Here is a 13,094-nt window from a genome sequence, read left to right on the forward strand (position 1 = left end):
AGCAAAGCCATATTAAGATAGTTTTAGAATCCATGACCTCAGACTTAGAAGGTGAATTTTCTCCCCTCTCCTTTTCCCAGGGTAAATGTTCTGTTGACCTGAAACCCTGTCTTTCATTGGCTGGCAAAGCTCCCATTTCCTCCCTAATTCAGAATGCATTCCACAAAGATTCTTCATGTGCCCTTTACATATTAGCCATTCTACAAAATGATAGGAATACAAAGTGGAATACATTGCAGATTTTCCCCTCCAAAGTCAGGTCTAGGGAAGATCATTCGTGTGGGTTCAAAATCCAGCTCCATCACTTTCTGACCATGTGGCCCTGTTTCTTCACCAGCAGAAAGATAATAATATCAGCACTGAAGGTATACAAAATGTTTAACACATCTGGTCTTTGGCATTTGATGTGTCCACTAAATGTAAACTGCGGTTATCATGTAAATAAGTATAACCCTCCTTCCTCTTCTACGCTTGAACTTGGGTTTCTTAAAGTAAGAAATGATAGAAGAATCCACAGTTGACTTAAAAACCATGGGCACCAGGAATATCAGGGGTGTCTAATCTCCCCTTTTATGGAAGAAGATTCCAGAACAGAGACGTGCATTGAGGACTTTGAGTGAGGAAGGGGACAGCTGACCTGCAGCTGGGGATGTGAGGCAAAAGTAAACTGGTGTCTGAGAACCAGGCAAGGTGGTGCCAGGAAGCGAGGAAGAACTCCACATGGATGGGTGGAAAGCAAGATTAGATTTAAATCCTAGAGTCTCCAAGAGCAGGCAACCCAAAAGGAACAAACTCTTCCTCGAGATGGAGCTGAGAAAACAGAGAAAGGGAGGGTTTGCCCTAGGAGTTGCTCCATGGGAGGGACCGAGTGTGAGAGTACACCTAAGAAAGCCGTAATACACTTTTTTTTGCATTCATTAAAATAAAATTATTAATTAAGAACACTAGTAATATCCATGATATTTACACATCTTAAGTTTGTCAAGAGGTCTGTTGCACTCTTGGGAGTTTCCAGCCTTTGGCATCTGCAACAAGGTGCATGCCAATGTGTTTTGCTTTGTTGCAGATGTTACACATGGTATGTGGAGTTAGGGTTTTTTCTCCTTCTCCATCTGCACAGGCAGTGTGTTACTAATCAATAATGCATGGCCTGCTGACCTGTGCTCCCAACCCTGCCCCATGGTGTCACCTTCCTCTCTTCTCTTCCTCCCAGCTTCTTAGCTCTTCTTACAGAAGTATCAGCTCCCTTCTCTTCCTCCTTCCCTCCTTACAAAAAAGAATCAGAATTATCTTCTCCTTTCTTCTTCCTTTAACTTTTCTAAGACATCTTTGTACACCCCTTGCTTCTTCTGTCCCATTCACTTCACCTCCTTTTTCTGCTTGAATCCTCAGTTCCCACCATTTCTAATAATCCCCAACACAATGCACAAATGAAATTCACGAGTGACTCATAATTCACAAAGGAAAATTCTGTGGTCATCAAAAGTATATATGAAAGTAAATTCCAGTATACTAGAAGTTCACATGAGGGGGATTGCTGGGTAAGAAGGCATCACTGTAATCAGACCGTTGATAAGGACCAAAACAAAAACACAACAACAAAAGCAACAGAGAACAGAATTACCTCTGCCTGGGAAGGGCAATGCAGGCTTCCCAAGAGCCAGTTGAGTCTTACAGAATGTATAGGAGTTCTCCAGGCAAAGTAGGGGGATTGGGAGTTTCAGACAGAGAAAATGGCACATCCAAAGTTTTCCAATTACAAAAGAGCTAAACGTGGCTGCAACGGTGTGTGTTTCTGGGAGATGAAATTTTTTAAAGGGAAAGGAAGTCAGGTCCAGAAGGACCAGGAAATGTTATTTTAATGAGTTTAGATCTTATTTTATTTTTAAATAATGGAGAATTATGAGGGTATTTTAGATAGGAGGTCATGTTTGCATTTTACAAGCATCCCTGCAGAGCCAAGTCTCAGACCCAGAGGTAGTGAGGAAGTTGTGGTACAGCTAAGGTGTGACCTGGGGAGGCCTTGTTTGAGGCAGTGGCAGAGAGAGCAGGAGACAGTGAGAGAGGTATTTAGGAAACAAGATCTACAGAAAAATAGATTGGGGCAGTTAAGAGACAGGAGAGAAGTGATGCTCAGGTTCCTTGCTTGAGAAATTGGAAGGATGGAGGTGTCAATAATTGAATAAGAGAGAATAATTAAGGGAAGGAGGTTCTGGAGAAAAGATACGAGTTCAGATTTGGGTGCACAGAGATCTGAGGAATATTCACCTCCTCCCCGCCCCATCCCCGCCCTGCCCGCTGCCTCCAGGCCCCACTCTGCAAATGGTTTAGCTATCAGTGGTCGCTGTAGGGAAGATCCAGAGATGACCTAGACCACAGCCTTGCTACTCAAAGTGTGGTCCGTGGACCCAGTACAGACTTTACCCAGGAGCTTGTCAGAAATGCAAAAAATCTCAGGTTCAACCTCAGACCTACAGAATCCAGATCTACATTTTAAAAAGACCCTCTCTTCCTGACCCAGGGGGTGAAGGCACCTTCACTCCAGAAGAGAGTCACATGGTCTCCACAAGTGCATCTGTATTTCTATTTTTCTATTTTTTCTTAGATTGGCCTTCTAATTTTCCATAACTCCCTTTTCTATTTCCTATTTCTTTATCTTCTTTTGTTCTACTGAGAAATCTTTGTTATTTATCTTTTAAAATGTATATTGATTTTTTAAATTTTTGGCATCATATTTTTAATTTCAAAAACTCATTCTTTTTTTTTTTTAATAAAGACTAACTCTCATGCCTAGCTCAGTTGTTTTTCTTTTTTTAATTAATTATTTTATTTTTTTATTTTTTGGCTGTGTTGGGTCTTCGTTTCTGCGCGAAGGCTTTCTCTAGTTGCGGCGAGCGGGGGCCACTCTTCATCGCAGTGCGCGGGCCCCTCACTATCGCGGCCTCTCTTGTTGCGGAGCACAGGCTCCAGACGCGCAGGCTCAGTAGTTGTGGCTCACGGGCCCAGTTGCTCTGTGGCATGTGGGATCCTCCCAGACCAGAGCTCGAACCCGTGTCTCCTGCATTGGCAGGCAGATTCTCAACCACTGCACCACCAGGGAAGCCCCAAAAACTCATTCTTATTTTGTGTTGTAACATCTCCTATTACTCTAAAAATATTATAGCTGCTTTTTGAAGTTTACTGCATGGTCTCTGATTTCTCTAAGTTCTTCTTCTTCTGTTTGCTTGTTTAGATCTTTCTATTTCATATCAGAGGCTCTCCTCAAATACCTATTTATCCTTATGTGTTCATTTAAATTTAAGAATAAGACACTAAAGAGGGGATGATAAGCTCTGTGTGACGGACGGTGTTCGTAACTAGCAGACTTTGTCATGGGTGGTTGAATGGCAAGCTGACAGTTCCATTGGGGGAACACCAAGTGTCAATTTTTGAAGATATTTTTTCCCCTGGGGACATATATTTCTTCAGAAAAAAAAATTACACCAGTTTTCTACCTGGATAAGGAAAGTTTGCTGGAGATTTTAATGCTAAGTGTGTAGACTTTATTTAGCCCCTTGTTTTCCATCTTTTTTTCCAAATTCTTGGAGAGCACCTCAATTCTGTATTAACATAATCCCTATAACTTATTTTATATACCAAGGTTTATTTTTCATTCCTACTAGTTTCATCTAAATCCCATGGTTTTACAGTCTTAATAAGCATTTACTGCAGACAAATGACATCCTCAGCAATGAGGGAAATTCAAAGAAGTAAAAGTCATGACTTTCTCTGGCTTGCAATAAAGGCATATGTACAAATCTAGAGCACTGTGATAAGGCAACATTATAAAGATGGGTAAGACACACGAGACAAAATGCATACTAACATGCTTTTAGGAAAACAGCATGAGCCAAACTGAAAAAGAGGTCCTAAACCCAGTCTGGGCATACTGTAGTGGTTCTGCAAATCCAGGAGGGTCATTTTGGAGAGAGGTGGTTGGGTAAAGGTGGAGGCATTGATGAAGGGCCTTAAGTGGCCGGTTGAAGAATTTTGATTTAATTTTATTTAATGGGGAGCTGCTCTTGTATCTTGAGTTTAATAATCCTTACGTGAAATTTCCAGTAGGCCAGCTGCACTTATCTGGAGGGCTGGATCAGTGTAGGAGTCATGAGAATAGGGAGAGAGGGTTGACATGAAGAGGTGCCTTTGAGGAAGAACGGCAAGATTCTCATACCCTATATTCTAGCTCCCATCTCATTTTATAGCTTCAATGTGGCTTTGGTGCTTTCTTTGGTCCCTTTCCATTTTTACATCAGTTTAAAACAGAATACTGTAGAATTAATCAGTGTTTTTAGTCATTAATGGAAACATCTGTGAATATAATGATCTCTCTCAACCTTTATGACACTTAACTCATTCTCTTTTTCAGGGAACTCACATGGCTTGAAAGGTACATTTACATATGCCAGTTTTTGTGATTTTCTACAAATGTCTGAACAATACAATATTGTTCCAATTGTCTGTTCATTTTCCATGAAGGATCACATAAAATAATTATGGAAATTGATGTAAGTTTAAAACTATTCATTTGCTCATTTCATGGAAAATGCATTATTACCTCCTAGTAAATTACCAAATCCACTACTGCGATGAACTGACCTTTTTGAATGCAGTGTGGTCTTGACTCAGGGAACACAATCCAGACGTTTGTTCTCCATGCTCATTACTACAATGATTGCAATTATCCTTGAGTAGAATGAAAAAGCATTATGGGTTAATCATTACCATTTGAATAATTCAGGTTTGGCAGAGATTTTCCTGAGGCGGTAGATCTTGTTATTCATTATTGAGAGTTTGGAGGACTTTTTTGCTTTTCTTTTTCAGATTTTTTTTTTAAGTACAATAATCCTTACATAAACAAAGAGGATATAATCAGAAAATTCATATCCAGAGGGAGGAATGTAATAGAGGAACAGAGCTTCACATAAGGAACAGAGGTTGCTAATGGCATATATACGAACACACACACAGCATCTGTGTACTGGGGAGTCTTGTGTCATTGTGAGACAGGGACTGGTTAAGGACAGAGCACACAGCAGAGGGCATACATTGCTAGAATTCATGGCTCCAAAAGCCAGGGGGGACACAGTACAGCTTTCTCCACCTCCCACAGCTCAGGACCTCAGGACTCCAGCACTTCTGCTGGATGAATTCAAGCTTGATTTCCATGAAGGTGTGAAGCCATAAAGCGGAGGTTATCTTTGATGAGGACCATGGGTAAACCCACCTGACATCCCTTTCCAAGGTAACCTAAAAAGAACAAAATAAGCTTTCTACTCTGTGACTCCTAAAATTCCCTGAACAAGGCAATGAAGTGAAAGATTTAGACACCTTTCATACTATAATCAAAGAAAATGACAGGTTGTATTAACACAATCATGTAAGTGATCATAGCCGTGTAGGGGCAAATAGTTGCTACTCTAATCTTTTGAAAAGGGGGAAATGCATTTTTGTAACAGTATTTTGTATTTGATGAGAGGAAGAGAGCAACTGAAAATTCACCACTGTGGGGATGCGGGGGAGGGAAGGAAGACGATTTTAGGGATACCCTGAGAAAACCGTAATTCAAAAAGGGACATGCACCCCAATGTTCACTGCAGCTCTATTCACAATAGCCAGGACACGGAACCAACCCAAGTGTCCATCAACAGACGAATGGCTAAAGAAGATGTGGCACATACATACAATGGAATATTACTCAGCCATAAAAAGAAACAAAACTGAGTTATTTGCAGTGAGGTGGTTGGACCTAGAGACTGTCATACAGAGTGAAGTCAGAAAGAGAAAAACAAATACTATATGTATATGTATAGTATATGTATACTAACACATATATACGGAATCTAAAAAGAAAAAAAAAATGGTACTGATGAACCTAGTTGCAGGGCAGGAATAAAGACGCAGACATAGAGAATGGACTTGAGGACACGGGGAGGGGGAAGGGTAAGCTGGGACGAAGTGAGAGAGTGGCATGGACATACATACACTACCAAATGTAAAACAGATAGCTAGTGGGAAACAGCCGCATAGCACAAGGAGATCAGCTCGGTGCTCTGCGATGACCTAGAGGGGTGGGATAGGGAGGGTGGGAGGGAGGCTCAAGAGGGAGGGGACATGGGGACATATGTATGCATATGGCTGATTCACTTTGGTATACAACAGAAACTAATACAGTATTGTAAAGCTATTATACTCCAATAAAGATCTATTTAAAAAAACAAAGAGAATGGTAAAATGAGGGGAAAAAAAGAGTTTAGGGATACTTGGCAGCTACAGAACTGCCTCTTGTGGTGAACTTCTAATTGGAGAGATACAAACAGAAGCAGTTCACAGAGGCATCTTTATCTGGTGATGGGAGGCTTTGCTTCACTGATGTGATTGATGACAGGAGGAGTGTTTTAACAAGGCTGATGCCTGACAAAGGGCCATCATTCCCAGGGGATGCATTAATTGAAATGCCACACAGATCTGTGGGAACATATAAAGTGTTGTCATCAAGGGCAGGAAGAAGGCTGAGATGACCCCACTTCTCACTCTTACTCAGTGCCATTATTCTAAGATCTATAAAAACCAAAGCCTTTGTCCCTTTGTATTTTTCTTTTTTAAAATAGCGGCTTGGGCTATATTTATTATAGAAGTACTACTAAATCAGGCTTTGCCAACAATTCCTAAACTGTGTTTAGAGGAGGCATAAACAATCCCCTAGGAGTTACACACAACTGTGGTATTAAACACTTTTCTTATAACATCTAATGTGCTATTCTTGTTTAGGTTGACAGATAGAATTATTCCAGCAATTCCCCAAGTCAGGAAAGACATAATGATTCTGCTACAATACTCAGCATATTCACATTCAAGTCAGATTAACTGGACAATTATTTATTAGGTACCCACTGATTGTCAGCATCTGATGAGAGAGGCACTGAGGAGACAGAACTGGGTAAGATACAGCCTTTGTCCTGGAGGAAAAAAGTCTGGGGAGGAGATGGTATTATATGCCATCAGGATGCAAATGAAGTAGTGACTTGAAAGCTAGATTACCTATGGTAGAGGTGGAATAGAGTATTGGTTTTGATAGAAAGAATACTTTTAATTATAAAAGTAATATAACTATATTACATTGAATGGAATATTCATAGTCTGGCTTCTTTCACTTAGCATACTGTTTTCAAGGTTCATCTATGTTGTAGCACGTATCAGTACTTCATCCTTTTTTATGACTGAATCTGTTGTACGGATATACACATTTTGTTTATTCATTCATCAACTGATGAACGCAATAGTCATTTCCCTTTTTGGCTATTATGAATAGTATTGCTATGAACATTCATGTACAAGTTTGTGTGTGGATATGTTTTCAGTTCTCTTTGGAATACGCCTAGGAGCATACTTGTTGGGTCACATAGTAACACAATGTTTTGAGGAACTGCCAAACTGTTTGTCAAAGGGGCTGCTCGTTGCATATTTTATTGTTTGGTTTCACAATCTTATGTTTCAGCATTGTCTTATTGTAGCACATTTAATCTGCTTCCAGTTTCACTATGTTTAATATCTTCATTCCTATAAACTGCTGTCCTTTTGAATTATATTATTAAGGCAGATTCCCATGGTGGGTCTTGTTTTTACCATCTTTTACTTTCAACCTACTTAAATCATTTAATTTGAAGCAGGTTTCTTATCAAAGTATATAATTAAATGATGTTTTTTTTAATGCACTCTACCAATCTCTGTATTTTAATTACTGTATTTTGACCAAATATATTTAAGACATTTATCGATCTGGTAGAGGTTGTGTGCCATTTAATCATTTGTTTTGTTTGTTTCCTCTGCTTCACATTCCTCTCTCTTTTCTTGCCTTCCTGTGGGTTACTTAAATATTTCTTAGGATTCCATCTTGATTTATTTGTAGTGGTTTTGAGTGCATTTCTTTGCACAGTTTTTGCAGTGGTTGCTGCTCTGGGTATAACAATATACTGTACGCACATGACTTATCACAGTTGATGGCTATCAGCAATTTACCACTTTAAGTGAAATGAAATCTCAGTTCCATTTAGGTTCCTTGAATTTCTCCACTTTTAAATATTATTGTCTTGAGCATTAGATGGTATTATAATTTTTGTTCAATCATCAAATGTGATTTATAAAATTCATGAGGAGAAGCATAGTTTACTGTAAGTATCCATACTTCTGCTCTTTCCATTACTCTTTCTTCCTTCCTGATGCTCCAAGATGTCTTTTTTTATCATTTCATTTCTGTTTGAAGAACGTCCAATAGCCATTCTTTATGGGTAGGTTTCCTAGCAACAAACACTTTTAGTTTTGCTTCATTTGAGAATATCATTATTTCCCCTTCATTCCTGTGGGACAGTCTGGACACAGAACTTTCAGTCAACAGTTTTTTTCCTTCAGCACTTAAAAAATGTTGTGCCACCTCTTTCTAGCCCCCATGATTTCTGATGAGAAATCTGCTGTCATTCAAATTGTGTTCTGCTATAGTAATGTGTCCCTTCTCTCTGGCTGCTTTAATTTTCTTCTTTGTTTTTAGTTTTCACATGTTTAATTATAAAGTGTCTTTGCATGGATTTCTTTCAGCCTATCCTGTTTGGGGTACACTCAGCTTCCTAAACCTGCATATTTATTCTTTGCTAAATTTGAGATGTTTTCATCCATTATTTCTTTGCACATTCATCCAGCTCTACTCTTTTTTCTCCTCTACTTCTTGGACTCCAGATATATGAATGCTGGCTCTTTATTACTGTCTCACAGGTCACTGAGTCTCATTTTTCCCCAGTCTTCTCTTTGTTATTCAGATTTAGTAATTCTATTGCTTATTTTCAAGTTCACTGATTCGATCATCTGTCATTTTAATTCTATTATAGGACCCATCCAATGAGTTTTCCATTTTGGCTACTGTATTTCTCAGTTATATAATTGCCTTTATTTCTTTTTTTAAAAAAAAAACTGGGACAAAAATGCACACCATAGTGGTTCTTTTATCAACATTAAAAAAAAAAAAATCTCTGTTAACTATTTCCTTGGGGAGCCTTTCTATTTTGTGTTCCAAAAGGATTTGTAATTACTTGTTCAGGCATTTTTATGATGGCTGCTTTAAAATCTTTGTCAGATAAATCCAACACCTGGTTCACCCTGGAGGTGTCATCAGTTGGCTGTCTTTTCTTATTGTTGTGATTTGCTTGGTTCTTGGTATGACAGGTGATTTTAGATTATATCCTGGATATTTCGTCTATTATGTTAGAAGACTCTGGGTTCTATTTCAATCTTTTATTTTAGCAGGCAGTCACTATGTTTATGTTTAGCATGCAGGCCCTGGCCTACCTTTTGGTCTATGATTCCAGTGGCAGTTTAAATTTCAGAGCCTTTGCAGTGTTAACTTGGTTTATCTGGTGCTGCTGGAGCTCACAGTCGTCCTTGATGGTGTTACTTTAGGGGAAAGAAGTTTTCCCCAAGACGAGTCACCTGGTACCTCTAGGTTGGCGGAAGACAGCCTCCTGCCCATGGTGATGAAAACTTCTAGGTCAGACACTGCTGTGGCAGGATGCCCCTTGCCAGGGCTCCATGGCTGCTCAGTGTCTCTCAGCAAGTGAGAGGAGCCTAGACCTGCCAGGGGAGTAATGCTTCCCCTGGACACTTGCCAGTGGGGGTCCCTACACACTGCCCTTGAGGGTTGTATCAGACTCACCTGGTGTTGTCGGCAGGACTCCTGTTCCATCCTGGGCTCCCTTATGTTGCTAGTTTGGTGGTCAGGAAACACCAAACCTGGGTTACCTTCTTCTGTTGGGTGGGAGGTGATAAGACATCCTGTAACTATGTCCCCCCTCCAGTTTTGGGAGTACTTAGCTGGTTTGTTTTCTTCTTTACACCTTTCAGAGTGTTCTTTCTGATGTCTCTTGCATTATTTTATAATCATACTTACCCAGAATTGATAACTGTACTTATCAGGAAGGAGCAGGAGAAATGAGTCTTCCCTCTTGTCTGGACAAGTCAGAATACAATATTTTTAAAAATTTATATCTGCACAGCTTCCCCAAAAGCCAAAAGCCCAAGTTCTATCCTAGAATTATTTTTTAAATCATATATTCCAAACTTGAGTAAATTTGGCTATTCCTCTGTTAATAGAGGAAGTAGCAGTAACCCAAATTAAAGTGACTTAAAGACACTTTAAATTCCACAGTATGACAGCCTTTGGCATTTTCTATATCAGTCCAGTATGGTGACTATATTCACTCATTTAACAAATATTTATTGAGTGCTTACTTTGCACCAAGTACTGTTCCAGTCACTGGGAAGGTAGCAGTTAAAAAAAAAAAAAAAAATTAAATCCCTGCCCTCCTGGAAGTTTACATTCTCTAAACCATGGAATATTTTTCATTTTAAACCAATTCAAATTATAGCAACTATCAAGCTTATTGTCTATTCATCCATAGGATGAGTTCTCAAACAGCAAACTCAACTTATATCTACTATACAAGGAGTATCACATTCCATTAGGTATTTTCAATCTTTTTTTGTGTGTAAAATTTAACTACTGTACTTGTGTAAGGAACTAGCTAAGTTCCTAAGTAGCTAAGTAAGCAAAATAACTATTTGAGTCAAAATTATATTTTCTGGGTGTCGTGGGCAAAAAAGTAGTTACAGAAAAGGGTGAGATCTCTGAGAAAAATGGCTTGGACGGTGAAGGGTAGAGAGATCTGAGGACTGCATCTTCAGGAACACATAAAGTTCAGCTCCAAACCACTCTCTCTTCTCTCTTTAGACTCTTCTTTAGGTGATCTCATCTGATTATAGAGCCAGCTTGGCTAAATAAACATGTTCCATATTTACACTCATAATTTAAATCTGCCCTGATATGAATAAAGATACAAACAAAATATAATACAGAGCAAATACTTGAAGTAAACAGTGAAACCACAGTATGTATAAGAAAATAAATGAGAACATCCTAGGGCTATAAAGAAGAGTTCTATCAGAAAAGTAACTTCCTATCTTCTAGTTTTTGTGAAAATTTCTATCTAAATTCAGATTTGTAGAAAAAATAAGATCTTGGAAGCTTTAGGAATCAAGTATGGTATACTTGAGGGAGAGTTATAAGTGCTGGATGTAATTGAAAATAACACTCAGAACCTACGGTAAATATATAACAAATTCATTTGAGAACTTGGGGAATAAGAAGCCAAAAAAGTTCTTTGCACATGCTCGTATTTGTTGAACAAATAAATTTTAAAAGGAATAAACTCAAAAATCAAGACAAAAATAGTAATGTAGTTTGGGTCGTGGTTGTGTAACATTTTGATGAGCATGAGTATTTTAGTGTAAAATGTTCTTAGAAGTCAAGGAGAGAGGCCAGGAAAATGGATTTTTTAAAAAAACCACGGAGTTTAAAATTTTAGCAGCAAAGTGAAAGAATGACAGGAGAGGAAAAATGGTAAAGAAAGACTGACCAGTATGATCTGAAGTTGAAGAACATATGTGGGATTCTTACTGCTCTTTAATAAAACATGCAAAGGAACTTTGCCAAGTGAAATATTTTAGGCATAACTAGACATGCTGGTGAGTATGATGAATGGAGAAAGAATAGGTTGGATTGGAGGTGGGTCAAAAAAGATGCATGTTAAGAAGGTGATATGACAGCTGTATGGAGCACATTTTGACAGTAGAACCTGAGAAGAAGAGAATTCCAGTACAGGGAAGTTCCAAGGCTGTCTTGAAAAATTATATAACCAGGTCAATCACAGGCTATATGAAACCTACAACACTCACTCAATTTCAAAGCCCAAAGCTATTAGCAAGTCAGTTTACAACTGGTGGCCTCAAATAGTCATAGTTCCAAGCTGAAAACCAAATTATGAAAAGTTAACCTTTTCAACAACATAACCAACTCAGGAAAACATCCTTTAACTACTTTACCTATATGGGCTTAAAGATAGATTCTTATTGTGTTACCTTGGCTTATTTGGGAAGTTGTTGACTCTAACTTTTGATTTTAAATTATAAAGTTATCAAAACAAAACGAGCAACCAGAGCCACTTTAGTTTGGGTGCAGACACGGCAGCTGGCCCACAGAACGCATCCTTCAGTACGTGCTTGAGGCTGGCTCATATGGCAGGTGCTTCTTTATTCTGTACTGCTAGAGCTAGAATCAAACCAGTTTCATTTGTGCTTAGCTTCACTCATCTATCCTCAAAAGCCTCCTACAATTTAATAACTTCTGACCCAAATTAGGTTGAGGTTAGAACAAAAGACAAACTGTGATTTTTGTTAAAGAATCCTGCCCAGTACCTCAAAAAAATAATTTAAGTGCTAGGTGGTCCCTCAACTTTCACAATCTCAACTACTGGTTTTGCCTCCTTAAAAGGCTCTGTTTTGTGAGGGGGAGGAAGTTGGCTGATAGTCAGTGGTATTTTCTCACTTTTCAAGGCACAGGGCAGTGCCTACTGTGCAGGTCTGATTTACCAGCCAGAACACAATGTTCAGGGGCCTCTGAACCTGCAGAGGGTCAGCTGATCCCTCAGTAACAGGGTGACTCACCGCCCCCATCATTTGGCTCTACTGCCTGCCACTAAGGATTAAGATGATCAAGCACTGGCTCTTTCTCCTATGACTACATAACTCCTCTTCAAAATCATTTTCCAATATGATTCATTCTGTTTATATTGATTTATCTCATGCATTATATTTAGGTATGGAAAACTTATTAAAAATGTGAGGCAGGGTAATAAATAATTTATGATTATTTGGCAAACCATTTAAAAGAGCACAAGTGGGGTCTTCCCTGGTGGCGTGGTGGTTAAGAATCCGCCTGCCAATGCAGGGGACACGGGTTTGAGCCCTGGTCCGGGAAGATCCCACATGCCACGGAGCAACTAAGCCCGTGCGCCACAACTACTGAGCCTGCGCTCTAGAGCCCACGAGCCACAACTACTGAGCCCGCGTGCCACAACTACTGAAGCCCGCGTGCCTAGAGCCCGTGCTCTGCAACGAGAGAAGCCACTGCAATGAGAAGCCCGTGCACCTCAACGAAGAGTAGCCCCCGCTCG

The 13,094-nt window shown here is 39.3% G+C and overlaps 1 protein-coding gene across 1 annotated transcript in view; it reads right to left on the reverse strand.

Moving 5' to 3' along the window:
* CUBN (cubilin) overlaps nucleotides 1-4,801 on the reverse strand; it is a 277,317-nt gene extending 272,516 nt beyond the window's left edge. Inside the window, exon 1 of the mRNA XM_068562017.1 lies at nucleotides 4,639-4,801. The gene's annotated coding sequence lies outside the window, so the exon portion shown is untranslated. The remainder of the gene's footprint in view (nucleotides 1-4,638) is intronic.
* Nucleotides 4,802-13,094: the final 8,293 nt, after the last annotated feature.

This window comes from Eschrichtius robustus, chromosome 1 (assembly GCF_028021215.1).
Source record: "Eschrichtius robustus isolate mEscRob2 chromosome 1, mEscRob2.pri, whole genome shotgun sequence".
Classification (NCBI taxonomy): Eukaryota; Metazoa; Chordata; class Mammalia; order Artiodactyla; family Eschrichtiidae; genus Eschrichtius; species Eschrichtius robustus.